At 44.8% G+C, this 17,433-nt stretch overlaps 2 pseudogenes; both read left to right on the top strand.

Moving 5' to 3' along the window:
- The first annotated feature begins 26 nt into the window (after nt 1-26).
- LOC123067789 (uncharacterized) lies at nt 27-7,577 on the top strand (annotated as a pseudogene).
- A 1,881-nt stretch (nt 7,578-9,458) lies between these two features.
- LOC123067788 (uncharacterized) lies at nt 9,459-17,433 on the top strand (annotated as a pseudogene).

Genomic DNA, 17,433 nt, shown 5'->3' with positions numbered 1-17,433 from the left:
TCTTGCATCAACATCTCGTTCCCGAGATGGCGATTCCGAGTAATGCAAAGACGCTCGACGGTCGGTCCTCGTCGCCTCTTCCGGTTCTCGTCTTCGTGCTCCTTGACGGCAAGAGCCATCACCAACGTCTGCTGCCGAAAGTTTCCAAGCATCGTCTCAACATCTGAGTCGTCCGAATCGGAGAGAAAAAACTTCTCGCACAGGGTCAATTCCATCTACATTAACAAAAAACGCACGCCGCGTCAACCAACTATGCAAAGCGCTCGGCACAAAGCGCAAACAAACACTAACCGGCGGCGACAAGGGGCGGCTCGAGGACGGTCGATCCACCGCGGCGATATCAACGAGGGACGGCTCTTCTCACCGGATCCGTGGGGCGGTGCAGCGTATTGGTGGTGGAGGGTGGGGGACGCCCCCGCGGTGCGATTCCGCCCGCGGATTTGGCCAGAATCGTCGTCGGCAGACGGGTGGAACCAATGGCGGGCGGCGGCGGACGGGTGGAACCAATGGCGGGCGGCGGCGGAAGGAGGTGGGGAAAGGGCGCGGGCTGAAATGTCCCTCTCACCAACCGCTTCACTGCAATACGAGACACCGTATGGGCAAGGCGGAAACCCGCGTATTCGCGGGTTGGGGCTGAGATTTTGCCGCGCCCCTCAAAAAATTTTACGGGCCGCCCGCGTTTGCACGGTCTGTTCGGGCAGGATTTTTCATGTCGACCCGCATTTTGGCGGTTATTTTGCGGATCGGGGCTTTTTATGGGGTCTGCTAGAGTTGCTCTAATGCAACCATCATCCTTCGCTTGCTTATTTTAGAGCAATGAATCTTGTCGCAAGTCCACAATTTTCAGTTTACTGTAATGTTGGTAGCGGGGGGTTCTGCCAAGGCGATAGATACTATACATTGCATTTAGGACATATGCTTGTTGATCAAGTGAATTGCATTGCTTTCTTACCTTTACGTTGTAAACCTAGCAAGAGGATAAGCAGCCAAGAAACTGTGGTCAACATGTTCCTAGCACGGCCAGTATTCAAGTTGCGTTTGTGGATGTTGTGCACTCGCAGAGTTTGGCAGAGCCGAATGAGCGGTTGTGAGGTTTTTTTTTGCCATGTCAGTAGGTAGTCCGTGCTTTGTTTGTATAGCTTTTCGTCCAGTTTTGCTTAAATTAACTGGACAATTCTCTTCTTCTTAATTAATCAATGAGACAAAACTTTTGCCTTCGATTTAAAAAAATACATGAATTAAAATGTGCAAATGCTCAATTGTGTGTGTGGTGTGTGACATAGTTCGCCCGCACGTGTGTGGTGTGACATAGTTCGCCCGCACGTCGGATGCCACTCGGGGCGTGCGGTGGAACTGCTATGCGCCCGCACGCCACGCGCCGACCATGGTTGACGTTAAACACGTCGCGCACTTTGCCCCCTCCCCCTCACGGTTCCATTTACTCCTCCCCACAGTTACTCGCACAACCCACTTTGCATTTCAGACGATTGGAGGAGAAGACGAGGGGAGAAGGCGACGGCGGAGGAGGAAGAGTCGACGGCGTTCGCGGCCGTTGGTGGTGCTCGCCGGACTGGAGCGGATTCGCCGGAGCGCCTACAGATTGAAGGTAATGCTCGCTCCCACTCTCATAATCCTTGCCTGCATTTTCTCCCCTGCCCTCCGTGTTCGAAGCTTCGCTCGAGATTCAAAGAGATTCGGGCGGGTTCGCGATGCGCCGGCGTTCCCGCCGGCGGCGGAGTCCTGTACTTGCCGTTTTTGGTGGCACTAGGCAGTCTCGTTGCCGTCGCGGTAGCGGTCACGCCGGTGTGGTTCGGCCTGTCCGGAGACACATACTGGTTGTGCCTTGGGATTGGGCCGTTGTTTTTCTGTCTGATAGTTGCGCATTGCTTCAAATTGGTATTTGCGATCAGTTCGGGGAGAATTTTGGGGATAAATTTTAAGTCATTATAGTTGCCATTGAACCCTAGATCTAGTTAGTTATTTTTCAAACTTCAGTATGAAGGCAAACATGGTAGTTTGAGTAACTATCATGACTGTATGGTGATACGTCTCCGTCGTATCTATAATTTTTGATTGTTCCATGCCAATATTATTCAATTTTTATATTCTTTTGGCAACTTTTTATACTATTTTTTGGGACTAACATATTGATCCAGTGCCCAGTGCCAGTTCCTGTCTGTTGCATGTTTTTTATTTCGCAGAAACCCAATATCAAACGGAGTCCAAACGGGATAAAAACGGACGGAGAATTATTTTGGAATATTTGTGATTTTTGGGAGGAAGAATCAACGCGAAACGGTGCCCGAGGTGGCCACGAGAGTGGCCCACGCCACCACTCCAGGTGGGCGCGCCCCCACTCTCGTGGGCCACCCGTAAGGCGGTTGATGCTCTTTTTTGGCCGCAAGAAAGCTAATTTTTGGAAAATGATCTGGGCGAAGGTTTCAATCCAATCGAAGTTACGGATCTCCAGATATAAAGGAAATGGTGCCAGGGCAGAATTCCAGAACGCAGAAACAAAGAGATAGATCCAATCTCGGAGGGGCTCTCGCCCCTCCCACGCCATGGGAGCCAAGGACTAGAGGGAAAACCTTTCTCCCGTCTAGGAAGGAGGTCAAGGAAGAAGAAGAAGAAGAAGAAGGGGGGCTCTCCCCCCTTGCTTCCGGTGGCGCCGGAACGCCGTCGGGGGCCATCATCATCACCGCGATCTTCACCAACACCGTCGTCATCTTCACGAACATCTCCATCACCTTCCCCCATCTATATCCAACGGTCCACTCTCCCGCAACCCGATGTACCCTCGACTTGAACATGGTGCTTTATGCTTCATATTACTATCCAATGATGTGTTGCCATCCTATGATGTCTATGTAGATTTCTATCGTCCTATCGTGATTGATGAATTGCTATGATTTGTTTGAGTTGCATGTTTTATTATTGGTGCTGTCCTATGGTGCCCTTCGTGTCGAGCAAGCGTGAGGGATTCCCGCTGTAGGGTGTTGCAATGCGTTTATGATTCGCTTATAGTGGGTTGCGTGAGTGAATAAAACACAAACCCGAGTAAGGGGATTGTTGCGTATGGGATATAGGGGACTTGATACTTTAATGCTATGGTTGGGTTTTACCTTAATGAATCTTTAGTAGTTTCGGATGCTTGGTAGAGTTCCAATCATAAGTGCATATGATCCAAGTAGAGAAAGTATGTTAGCTTATGCCTCTCCCTCAAATAGTATTGCAATAGTAATTACTGGTCTAGTAACATAGTCAATTGCTTAGGGACAATTTCACAAATCCTACCACCACTTTTCCACACTCGCTATATTTTCTTTATTGCATCTTTATCTAAACAACCCCTTGTTTATATTTACGTGTTCTTTATTATCTTGCAAACCTTTCCTATCACACCTACAAAGTACTTCTAGTTTCATACTTGTTCTAGGTAAAGCGAACATCAAGTGTGCGTAGAGTCGTATCAGTGGCCGATAGGACTTGAGAGAGTATTTTTTATACCTTTAGCTCCTCGTTGAGTTCGACACTCTTACTTATCGAAAGAGGCTACAACTATCCCGTATACTTGCGGGTTATCAAGACCTTTCTCTGGCGCCGTTGCCGGGGAGTCATAGCGTGGGGTGAATATTCTCGTGTGTGTGCTTGTTTGCGTTATCACTAAGTAATTTTTATTTGCTGTTCTAAGTTGTTCTCTATCTTTAGTTATGGATATGGAACACAAAATACCAAAAAAATTAGGTGTAGATGCTACTCATGGAGATGGGGAACCCCCTAAAACCCTCGATGCTCATTATGTGAAAGAAATTATGTACTACTTTAATAATCCTGAGAAAACCCCATTCTGTTATGTTATGGGAGACACGTTAGATCAACGTGAATACTTTAGGGATTATCGCTTGACACAAAAAGGGAAACTATTATGGGATCAAATTTCTATGTTGCTTTGGTATGCTCGTCAACTATGTGTGATACATGATTATACTTGTTGCTCTAGGATGAAGGCTCCACACCTTCCCTTTTCATGCAAATTCAATGATAATGAAACCTTAGCTTCTTATGCTAATGGTATCTTTGATTACTATGATGTGGAACAAACAGAAGAATTTGTTGCTTTTATGGGTGCTTATGAGGTTGAATCTATGTTTAAAGCGTTTGATGATTTTGATGATTCAGTTTATAGACCAGAAAATCTTGCTATACTTAGATATTGCTATGAAAATTATGAATACAATTACTATATCAATGCATTTATTGAGAAAGTCTCCGCTGTCCAAGAAGAGACTAATATTTTGCAAGAAGCTATGGAAGAAGAAATTGATGAAACTGTAAGGTCATTGGATGAAAAAGATGACGAGCAGAGCGAAGAACAAAAGGAGGAAGAGCGGATTGATCACCCGTGTCCACCTTCTAATGAGAGTAACTCTTCAACTCATACATTGTTTAATTCCCCTTCGTGCTTACCGAAGGATGATTGCTATGATGATTGATATGATCCCTTGAATATGTTTGAAATATCCATTTTTGATGATGCTTGCTATGCTTGTGGCCAAGATGCCAATATGAATTATGCTTATGGAGATGAACTTGCTATAGTTCCTTATGTTAAACATGAAATTGTTGCTATTGCACCCACGCATGATAGTCCTATTATCTTTTTGAATTCTCCTGACTACACTATATCGGAGAAATTTGCGCTTAGTAAGGATTATATTGATGGGTTGCCTTTTACCATTGCATATGATGATTTTGATGAATGTAATATGCATGTGCTTGCTGCTCCTACTTGCAATTATTATGAGAGAGGAACTACATCTCCACCTCTCTATGTTTCCAATATAATAAAATTGCAAGAAATTGTTTATACTATGCATTGGCCTTTACTATATGTGCATGAATTGTTCTTTTATGACATGCCGATGCATAGGAAGAGAGTTAGACTTTGTTGTTACATGATATATGTTACTTTGTGCTCACTACTAAATTACAAATCATTGTTAATTAAAATTGGCTTTGATATACCTTGGGATCCTGGTGGATTCATTACTTGAGAACTAAATGCCTAGCTTAATGGCTTTAAAGAAAGCGCTGCCTGGGAGACAATCCAGAAGTTTGAGAGAGTCATTTATTTCTGTTGAGTGCTTTCATATAGTTTAAAAACCAAAAAAATAAAGAGGGGAACCTTAAAACTTTTCAAAAAGGAAAGTGAAAGTGAGAAAGACAAGCATTGTTGAAGTGGGAGAGCTCTTTGAACTTTGTTCATGCTCATGGTAACTTTGTGAATCTTGATTATAGAAACTTTTCATAAATTATCCCCTTGTATAATTCCATTATATTATAAAAATAATGTGCTAAGGTTAGCCTTTAGGATGTTTACAATGCTTGTTGGTTTGTACGGTGCAGGACAGAAACTTCGGTTGTAGTGCGCGATTTTAAATTTTTAACTGGAACGTCAAACGGTTCTGATTCTTTTTGAACTGTCTTACTGTACAACTTGTTTATTTTTCCTAATTTTGGTAGAAGTTTTGGGGTACCAGAAGTATGGTGAATGTTCAGATTGCTACAGACTTTTCTGTTTTGACAGATTCTATTTTTGATGCATAGTTTGCTTGTTTTGATGAAACTATCAATTTATATCAGTGGATTAAGCCATGAAAAAGTTATATTACAGTATACACAATGCTAAAACAAAATATGAATTGGTTTTCTACAGTACTTATAGTAGTGATTTGCTTTATTATACTAACGGATCTTACCGAGTTTTCTGTTGAAGTTTTGTGTGGATGAAGTGTCTAATCGAGGAGGTCTCGATATGAGGAAAAGGAAGAGAGGCAAGAGCTCAAGCTTGGGGATGCCCAAGGCAACCCAAGTAAATATTCAAGGAGACTCAAGCGTCTAAGCTTGGGGATGCCCCGGAAGACATCCCCTCTTTCTTCAACAAGTATCGGTATGTTTTCGGATTCGTTTCGTTCATGCGATATGTGCCAGTCTTGGAGCGTTTTTTGCATTTAGTTTTCACTTTTCTTTTGTGCGGATTTTCGTGCTGAATTTTTTGATATATTATACGTTTTTTCCGACATCGTATGCAAAAGTTATAGCCGGTTTACAATTTCCCTACACTTTTTGCAAAACATGTCCAAATTTAAGTTTTTTAATTTTCCTAACTAGTAGATGCAGTAATATAACTACATCTCAAAGAATTTTATTTTTTGAATTTTTTATCATTTTCTTTTGTATTTTTCAAAACTTAAATAGCGATATACGGGGGGGCGGGGGGTAGAGATTGAAAATTGCCCTTTAGTACCGGTTCGTGCCACGAACCGGTACTATAGGTCAAACCCCTTTAGTACCGGTTCATGGCACGAACCGGTACTAAAGGTTAGCCCTTTAGTATCGGTTTGTGCCACGAACCGGTACTAAAGGTGATCGCGGGGCCCCGGCCTGACGCCACCCTGCCACCACCCCATTAATACCGGTTCGTGGCACGAACCGGTACTAAAGCTTCAAAAGAAACCGACATTAATGCATAACTGTTCGAACCGGCACTAATGGTGCCATTACTACCGGGCCAAAATCGAACCGACACTAATATGTCTCACATTAGGTCCTTTTTCTACTAGTGGGTAGACAAGACCGAGTGCAACTGCGACACGCCCATTATCAGATGAGATTTCAGTCTCCACCTGTACCGCTCCTACGACTCCGAGTCCGAGGGGTGGATCACCGTGCCCATGTCAGTGGACGAGCTCGTCAGGGACAAGCTCGTCCCCCTAGGCCCCTACCCATCGAAGTGTTGGAAGAAGACAGGCCGTATCACAAGACGGACAAGACGATCACGATCGGCGGCGAGCGCGGCACGATCGCCTGGGTGGACCTCTGGCGCGGAATCCTCGTCTGCGACGTACTCGTGGAGCCCCTAGTGATAGTGCAGGACATCCCGCTGCCGGTGCCGGCGAGGGGAAACTGGGGTCGTCTCCTCAACTTAGGCGAGCCCAACTATATCCGGGACGTCTCCATCAGTCGGCACAAGGGCACCGTCAAGTACATCGAGATGGAGATCTGGTCGCTGATGAAGGTGTACAGCAAGGCCCCTGATTCCTATCTGGAATGGATGCGATGGAAGCGGAGCGTCGCCCAGGTCATCCCCGGTGGCTGGAAGGCAAGAACATGGTGATACCGGATGGCGTTGGTTCATTCACAATGGCAGACTGGCAGCCTGGCTGTGAGGCCAAGGTCGAAGAAGTCACCATGGATGCCAGCGACGTCTCACTGTCTCAGATCCTTGCGACCTGCTGTCTAAGCTGAGTGGTAGCGCCAGTGACACCACGACATCGTTGCAGAAACTTCAGATGGCGTTCCCCAGCATAAGCATAGATGACGACGATATCGTCTACTTGGCTTGTAGCACCAAACATGGGATCATGGAAGTCATGGAGTTCATGATTGCTGTCGATGTGTGGAACAAAACCCTGCGAGGAGTAGCCCAACTTGATGTCCAGAAGAGCCGAGTTTTCTTTCCCATCTTCCGCACCAGTGAGATCTGCAGATATCTGGGCAAGAGTGCAGGTATTTAACTAACTTTTGTGTGTACTACTGCTACTCGCTCGCTGCATGTTTTTGTGTGTGGCTATCCGTATGAATATTCAGTTCTATATGATCAACTGATTCAAAAAATCCTGGCAATCCAACAGAAATAAGTTGCTAAATTTGTCTTATGTTTGTGGCTTTGTGCGCGCAATCATTCTTGCAAAATTGTGAACAGCAGTTGCGAAAATTAATAGACGACTCACAATTCACATGACACTCAAAATAGATCGTCTGCTTCCACCGGTCGCAGAGAGCCAGAGTGTGTGTTGAATCGAAGCACGTAGATGTGGTATTCAGATTCTTTCTTTCAATAAAAGTACAATCTTAAATACTTATATGTGTGGTGTATAGATAGCTAAGAGCATCTCTAGCAGACCCCGCATCTCGCCGACCCGCAAAACGCCTTTGCAGTTCGCTAAAAAAAGACTTTGCGGGCCGGCGCGGACGGCCATAAAGCAGACCCTCAAACGGACCCGTATAAAAGAATATTCACGGAATATACTTTTTACGAATCAGCTTTACGGGGTCTGCTCTTGCGCCGCTGCATCACACATCCCGCCAGTCCGCAAAATATCAATACCACAACACAAAAATAAAACAAACAAACATAAAAAACACAAAATAATTATACAGAAAAATTATCAATACCAACACAATACAACAATCATCCACATTACAAATAATTATTCAAATCACCGAAACAAACTTAAATAATGCAATACAAAACTTGTCCCGAATACAAATACAAATGAACAGAAAAATGAGTTTGTTACTGTCCAACCCTTTGCCAATGGTACTCAATGAGATCCTCCTGAAGCTGAAAGTGGGTGTTTGCATTTTCAATCTCCTTGTATGTTTGAAGAAAAAGTCTAATGCGGTTAGGGTCTCTAGCTGGTTTGACACGGCTACACACATTGTCGTAGAAGAACTCCAAGTTCATGCCTCTCTCATCTTCGAGAATCATATTATGAAGGATAACACAGCATGTCATGATGTTTTTCAAGGTCCGCTTGTCCAAAACCGAGCAGGACCACGAACAATAGCAAACCTAGATTGCAAAATCCCGAATACTCTTTCAATGTCTTTCCGGGCTGCCTCTTGCAACCTTGCGAATTCACATTGTTTTCTAGTTTTGGGTTCTTTGATGCTCTTGACCAATGTGCACCAAGGAGGGTATATACCATCTGCAAGATAGTACCCTTTTATGTATTCATGCCCATTGATAGTGTAGTTGCAAGAAGAAGCATCATCACTAGCAAGCCTAGCAAACAAATGAGACCGTTGCAACACATTGATATCATTGAGAGTGCCCGGCATACCAAAGAAGCAATGCCAAATCCATAAATCCTCGGATTCTATGGCCTCTAGCACAATTGTTGCATCACGAGACTTGCCACAATACAATCTCTGCCATGCCTTCGTGCAATGTTTCCAAGTCCAATGCATACAATCAATACTACCTAGCATGCCAGGCCAACCTCTCCTCTCATTAGATGCCATCAGTTTCTTTGTGTCATCCTCGTTGGGTGCCTGAAGATATTTAGGACCAAAGACACGAATGACCACTTTGGCAAATCTACGCACTGACTCAATTGTGGTATCTTCACCAATGCGAAGGTACTCATCGGCATAGTTAGCCGGAACGCCATATGCAATCACCCGCATAGATGCCGAGATTTTTTGATATGCACTAAATCCCTTCAAGCCCGCAACATTTCTTCTTTGAGTAAAATACCGACAATTTGCCTCGCAAGCTTGAACATTTTCACAAAGAGGGATCGACGCATTCGGTACCTTCTCCGGAAGAGGTGCGATGGATATGTTGGATTCTCCGCGAAGTAGTCTTGCATCAACATCTCGTTCCCGAGATGGCGATTCCGAGTAATGCAAAGACGCTCGACGGTAGGTCCTCGTCGCCTCTTCTGGTTCTCGTCTTCGTGCTCCTTGACGGCAAGAGCCATCACCAACGTCTGCTGCCGAAAGTTCCAAGCATCGTCTCAACATCTGAGTCGTCCGAATCGGAGAGAAAAAGCTTCTCGCACAGGGTCCATTCCATCTACATTAACAAAAAACGCACGCCGCGTCAACCAACTATGCAAAGCGCTCGGCACAAAGCGCAAACAAACACTAACCGGCGGCGACAAGGGGCGGCTCGAGGACGGTCGATCCACCGCGGCGATATCAACGAGGGACGGCTCTTCTCACCGGATCCGTGGGGCGGTGCAGCGTATTGGTGGTGGAGGGTGGGGGACGCCCCCGCGATGCGATTCCGCCCGCGGATTTGGCCAGAATCGTCGTCGGCAGACGGGTGGAACCAATGGCGGGCGGCGGCGGACGGGTGGAACCAATGGCGGGCGGCGGCGGAAGGAGGTGGGGAAAGGGCGCGGGCTGAAATGTCCCTCTCACCAACCGCTTCACTGCAATACGAGGCACCGTAGGGGCAAGGCGGAAACCCGCGTATTCGCGGGTTGGGGCTGAGATTTTGCCGCGCCCCTCAAAAAATTTTACGGGCCGCCCGCGTTTGCACGGTCTGTTCGGGCAGGATTTTTCATGCCGACCCGCATTTTGGCGGTTATTTTGCGGATCGGGGCTTTTTATGGGGTCTGCTAGAGTTGCTCTAATGCAACCATCGTCCTTCCCTTGCTTAAGAGCAATGAACCTTGTCGCAAGTCCACAATTTTCAGTTTCCTGTAATGTTGGTAGCGGGGGGTTCTCCCAAGGCGATAGATACTATACATTGCATTTAGGACATATGCTTGTTGATCAAGTGAATTGCATTGCTTTCTTACCTTTACGTTGTAAAGCTAGCAAGAGGATAAGCAGCCAAGAAACTGTGGTCAACATGTCCCTAGCACGGCCAGTATTCAAGTTGCGTTTGTGGATGTTGTGCACTCGCAGAGTTTGGCAGAGCCGAATGAGCGGTTGTGAGGGTTTTTTTGCCATGTGAGTAGGTAGTCCGTGCTTTGTTTGTATAGCTTTTCGTCCAGTTTTGCTTAAATTAACTGGACAATTCTCTTCTTCTTAATTAATCAATGAGACAAAACTTTTGCCTTCGATTTAAAAAATAAATGAATTAAAATGTGCAAATGCTCAATTGATCATTGGATTAAAAATCAACATTCAAACTGGTCGACTTATAAGGTAACAATTCTTGGGTCAAGGTGGACTCCCATAGTTAAATTGTGCCTTTATTGCGCATGCTATCTCATCGTATATATTCGTGCATCTTCAGGCCCTATTTATTTCGGCTTATACTTCAGTTTTTGTAACTTTTCGCTTTAGCTTAAAAGCCAAAAAACTTTTAAATAGGGCTTCGGGTTTTGAGTGTAAAAGCTCCAAAAGCTGAAGCATAGTCCCACACAAACAGGAATTTAGACTTGTCTAACTTATACTGTAAGTGTGATTATTTTACAATTTACTATAGATGATCAGCTATAAAAATACGGAAGTGTTAACGCCCACACGTGTGGGCGTTAGCCATCTCGACCACACGCATTCATCATCGTCCAACAGTATATGCACGAATCTTGGCACGGTCTGGCCGATTTTCTGTGCCACGTAGGACAAGGCGCGTGTGTGGTGTGTGACATAGTTCGCCCGCACGTCGGATGCCACTCGGGGGCGTGCGGTGGAACTGCTATGCCCCCGCACGCCACGCGCCGACAGTGGTTGACGTTAAACACGTCGCGCACTTCGCCCCCTCCCCCTCACGGTTCCATTTACTCCTCCCCACAGTTACTCGCACAACCCACTTTGCATTTCAGACGATTGGAGGAGAAGAAGAGGGGAGAAGGCGACGGCGGAGGAGGAAGAGTCGACGGCGTTCGCGGCCGTCGGTGGTGCTCGCCGGACCGGAGCGGATTCGCCGGAGCGCCTACAGATTGAAGGTAATGTTCGCTCCCACTCTCATAATCCTTGACTGCATTTTCTCCCCTGCCCTCCGTGTTCGATGCTTCGCTCGAGATTCAAAGAGATTCGGGCGGGTTCGCGATGCGCCGGCGTTCCCGCCGGCGGTGGAGTCCTGTACTTGCCGTTTTTGGTGGCACTAGGCAGTCTCGTTCCCGTCGCGGTGGCGGTCACGCCGGTGTGGTTCGGCCTGTCCGAAGACACATACTGGTTGTGCCTTGGGATTGGACCGTTGTTTTTCTGTCTGATAGTTGCGCATTGCTTCAAATTGGTATTTGCGATCAGTTCGGGGAGAATTTTGGGGATAAATTTTAAGTCATTATAGTTGCCATTGAACCCTAGATCTAGTTAGTTATTTTTCAAACTTCAGTATGAAGGCAAACATGGTAGTTTGAGTAACTATCATGACTGTATGGTGATACGTCTCCGTCGTATCTATAATTTTTGATTGTTCCATGCCAATATTATTCAATTTGTATATTCTTTTGGCAACTTTTTATACTATTTTTGGGACTAACATATTGATCCAGTGCCCAGTGCCAGTTCCTGTCTGTTGCATGTTTTTTGTTTCGCAGAAACCCAATATCAAACGGAGTCCAAACGGGATAAAAACGGACGGAGAATTATTTTGGAATATTTGTGATTTTTGGGAGGAAGAATCAACGCGAAACGGTGCCCGAGGTGGCAACGAGAGTGGCCCACGCCACCACTCCAGGTGGGCGCGCCCCCACTCTCGTGGGCCACCCGTAAGGCGGTTGATGCTCTTTTTTGGCCGCAAGAAAGCTAATTTTTGGAAAATGATCTGGGCGAAGCTTTCAATCCAATCGAAGTTACGGATCTCCAGATATAAAGGAAATGGTGCCAGGGCAGAATTCCAGAACGCAGAAACAGAGAGATAGATCCAATCTCGGAGGGGCTCTCGCCCCTCCCACGCCATGGGAGCCAAGGACCAGAGGGAAAACCCTTCTCCCATCTAGGGAGGAGGTCAAGGAAGAAGAAGAAGAAGAAGAAGGGGGGCTATCCCCCCCTTGCTTCTGGTGGCGCCGGAACGCCGCCGGGGGCCATCATCATCACCGCGATCTTCACCAACACCACCGACATCTTCACCAACATCTCCATCACCTTCCCCCATCTATATCCAACGGTCCACTCTCCCGCAACCCGATGTACCCTCTACTTGAACATGGTGCTTTATGCTTCATATTACTATCCAATGATGTGTTGCCATCCTATGATGTCTATGTCGATTTCTATCGTCCTATCGTGATTGATGAATTGCTATGATTTGTTTGAGTTGCATGTTTTATTATTGGTGCTGTCCTATGGTGCCCTTCGTGTCGAGCAAGCGTGAGGGATTCCCGCTGTAGGGTGTTGCAATGCGTTTATAATTCGCTTATAGTGGGTTGCGTGAGTGACTGAAACACAAACCCGAGTAAGGGGATTGTTGCGTATGGGATATAGGGGACTTGATACTTTAATGCTATGGTTGGGTTTTACCTTAATGAATCTTTAGTAGTTTCGGATGCTTGCTAGAGTTCCAATCATAAGTGCATATGATCCAAGTAGAGAAAGTATGTTAGCTTATGCCTCTCCCTCAAATATTATTGCAATAGTGATTACCGGTCTAGTAACATAGTCAATTGCTTAGGGACAATTTCACAAATCCTACCACCACTTTTCCACACTCGCTATATTTACTTTATTGCATCTTTATCTAAACAACCCCTTGTTTATATTTACGTGTTCTTTATTATCTTGCAAACCTTTCCTATCACACCTACAAAGTACTTCTAGTTTCATACTTGTTCTAGGTAAAGCGAACATCAAGTGTGCGTAGAGTCGTATCAGTGGCCGATAGGACTTGAGAGAGTATTTTTTATACCTTTAGCTCCTCGTTGAGTTTGACACTCTTACTTATCGAAAGAGGCTACAACTATCCCGTATACTTGCGGGTTATCAAGACCTTTCTCTGGCGCCGTTGCCGGGGAGTCATAGCGTGGGGTGAATATTCTCGTGTGTGTGCTTGTTTGCGTTATCACTAAGTAATTTTTATTTGCTGTTCTAAGTTGTTCTCTATCTTTAGTTATGGATATGGAACACGAAATACCAAAAAAATTAGGTGTAGATGCTACTCATGGAGATGGGGAACCCCCTAAAACCCTCGATGCTCATTATGTGAAAGAAATTATGTACTACTTTAATAATCCTGAGAAAACCCTATTCCGTTATGTTATGGGAGACACGTTAGATCAACGTGAATACTTTAGGGATTATCGCTTGACACAAAAAGGGAAACTATTATGGGATCAAATTTCTATGTTGCTTTGGTATGCTCGTCAACTATGTGTGATACATGATTATACTTGTTGCTCTAGGATGAAGGCTCCACACCTTCCCTTTTCATGCAAATTCAATGATAATGAAACCTTAGCTTCTTATGCTAATGGTATCTTTGATTACTATGATGTGGAACAAACAGAAGAATTTGTTGCTTTTATGGGTTCTTATGAGGTTGAATCTATGTTTAAAGCGTTTGATGATTTTGATGATTCAGTTTATAGACCAGAAAATCTTGCTATACTTAGATATTGCTATGAAAATTATGAATACAATTACTATATCAATGCATTTATTGAGAAAGTCTCCGCTGTCCAAGAAGAGACTAATATTTTGCAGGAAGCTATGGAAGAAGAAATTGATGAAACTGTAAGCTCATTGGATGAAAAAGATGACGAGGAGAGCGAAGAACAAAAGGAGGAAGAGCGGATTGATCACCCGTGTCCACCTTCTAATGAGAGTAACTCTTCAACTCATACATTGTTTAATTCCCCTTCGTGCTTACCGAAGGATGATTGCTATGATGATTGATATGATCCCTTGAATATGTTTGAAATATCCCTTTTTTATGATGCTTGCTATGCTTGTGGCCAAGATGCCAATATGAATTATGCTTATGGAGATGAACTTGCTATAGTTCCTTATGTTATACATAAAATTGTTGCTATTGCACCCACGCATGATAGTCCTATTATCTTTTTGAATTCTCGTGACTACACTATATCGGAGAAATTTGCGCTTAGTAAGGATTATATTGATGGGTTGCCTTTTACCATTGCATATGATGATTTTGATGAATGTAATATGCATGTGCTTGCTGCTCCTACTTGCAATTATTATGAGAGAGGAACTACATCTCCACCTCTCTATGTTTCCAATATAATAAAATTGCAAGAAACTGTTTATACTATGCATTGGCCTTTACTATATGTGCATGAATTATTCTTATGACATGTCGATGCATAGGAAGAGAGTTAGACTTCGTTGTTACATGATATATGTTACTTTGTGCTCACTACTAAATTACAAATCATTGTTAATTAAAATTGGCTTTGATATACCTTGGGATCCTGGTGGATTCATTACTTGAGAACTAAATGCCTAGCTTAATGGCTTTAAAGAAAGCGCTTTCTGGGAGACAATCCAGAAGTTTTAGAGAGTCATTTATTTCTGTTGAGTGCTTTCATATAGTTTAAAAACCAAAAAAATAAAGAGGGGAACCTTAAAACTTTTCAAAAAGGAAAGTGAAAGTGAGAAAGACAAGCATTGTTGAAGTGGGAGAGCTCTTTGAACTTTGTTCATGCTCACGGAAACTTTGTGAATCTTGATTATAGAAACTTTTCATCAATTATCCCCTTGTATAATTCCATTGTATTATAAAAATAATGTGCTTAGGATGTTTACATTGCTTGTTGGTTTGTACGGTGCAGGACAGAAACTTCGGTTGTAGTGCGCGATTTTACATTTTTAACTGGAACGTCAAACGGTTCTGATTCTTTTTGAACTGTCTTACTGTACAACTTGTTTATTTTTCCTAATTTTGGTAGAAGTTTTGGGGTACCAGAAGTATGGTGAATGTTCAGATTGCTACAGACTTTTCTGTTTTGACAGATTCTATTTTTGATGCATAGTTTGCTTGTTTTGATGAAACTATCAATTTATATCGGTGGATTAAGCCATGAAAAAGTTATATTACAGTATACACAATGCAAAAACAAAATATGAATTGGTTTTCTACAGTACTTAGAGTAGTGATTTGCTTTATTATACTAACGGATCTTACCGAGTTTTCTGTTGAAGTTTTGTGTGGATGAAGTGTCTAATCGAGGAGGTCTCGATATGAGGAAAAGGAAGAGAGGCAAGAGCTCAAGCTTGGGGATGCCCAAGGCAACCGAAGTAAATATTCAAGGAGACTCAAGAGTCTAAGCTTGGGGATGCCCCGGAAGACATCCCCTCTTTCTTCAACAAGTATCGGTATGTCTTCGGATTCGTTTCGTTCATGCGATATGTGCCAGTCTTGGAGCGTTTTTTGCATTTAGTTTTCACTTTTCTTTTGTGCGGATTTTCGTGCTGAATTTTTTGATATATTATACGTTTTTTCCGACATCGTATGCAAAAGTTATAGCCGGTTTACAATTTCCCTACACTTTTTGCAAAACATGTCCAAATTTAAGTTTTTTAATTTTCCTAACTAGTAGATGCAGTAATATAACTACATCTCGAAGAATTTTATTTTTTGAATTTTTTATCATTTTCTTTTGTATTTTTCAAAACTGAAATAGCGATATACCAGGGGGCGGGGGGTAGAGATTGAAAATTGCCCTTTAGTACCGGTTCGTGCCACGAACCGGTACTATAGGTCAAACCCCTTTAGTACCGGTTCATGGCACGAACCGGTACTAAAGGTTAGCCCTTTAGTATCGGTTTGTGCCACGAACCGGTACTAAAGGTGATTGCGGGGCCCCGGCCTGACGCCACCCTGCCACCACCCCATTAATACCGGTTCGTGGCACGAACCGGTACTAAAGCTTCAAAACAAACCGACATTAATGCATAACCGTTCGAACCGGCACTAATGGTACCATTTGTACCGGGCCAAAATCGAACCGACACTAATGTGTCTCACATTAGGTCCTTTTTCTACTAGTGGGTAGACAAGACCGAGTGCAACTGCGACACGCCCATTATCAGATGAGATTTCAGTCTCCACCTGTACCGCTCCTACGACTCCGAGTCCGAGGGGTGGATCACCGTGCCCATGTCAGTGGACGAGCTCGTCAGGGACAAGCTCGTCCCCCTAGGCCCCTACCCATCGAAGTGTTGGAAGAAGACAGGCCGTATCATAAGACGGACAAGACGATCACGATCGGCGGTGAGCGCGGCACGATCGCCTGGGTGGACCTCTGGCGCGACATCCTCGTCTGCGACGTACTCGTGGAGCCCCTAGTGATAGTGCAGGACATCCCGCTGCCGGTGCCGGCAAGGGGAAACTGGGGTCGTCTCCTCAACTTAGGCGAGCCCAACTATATCCGGGATGTCTCCATCAGTCGGCACAAGGGCACCGTCAAGTACATCGAGATGGAGATCTGGTCGCTGACGAAGGTGTACAGCAAGGCCCCTGATTCCTATCTGGAATGGGTGCGATGGAAGCGGAGCGTCGCCCAGGTCATCCCCGGTGGCTGGAAGGCAAGAACATGGTGATACCGGATGGCGTTGGTTCATTCACAATGGCAGACTGGCAGCCTGGCTGTGAGGCCAATGTCGAAGAAGTCACCATGGATGCCAGCGACGTCTCACTGTCTCAGATCCTTGCGACCTGCTGCCTAAGCTGAGTGGTAGCGCCAGTGACACCACGACATCGTTGCAAAAACTTCAGATGGCGTTCCCCAGCATAAGCATAGATGACGACGATATCGCTACTTGGCTTGTAGCACCAAACATGGGATCATGGAAGTCATGGAGTTCATGATTGATGTCGATGTGTGGAACAAAACCCTGCGAGGAGTAGCCCAACTTCATGTCCAGAAGAGCCGAGTTTTCTTTCCCACCTTCTGCACCAGTGAGATCTGCAGATATCTGGGCAAGAGTGCAGGTATTTAA

This window comes from Triticum aestivum, chromosome 3B (genome assembly GCF_018294505.1).
Source record: "Triticum aestivum cultivar Chinese Spring chromosome 3B, IWGSC CS RefSeq v2.1, whole genome shotgun sequence".
Lineage (NCBI taxonomy): Eukaryota > Viridiplantae > Streptophyta > Magnoliopsida > Poales > Poaceae > Triticum > Triticum aestivum.
This window is presented reverse-complemented; position numbering and strand designations above follow the sequence as displayed.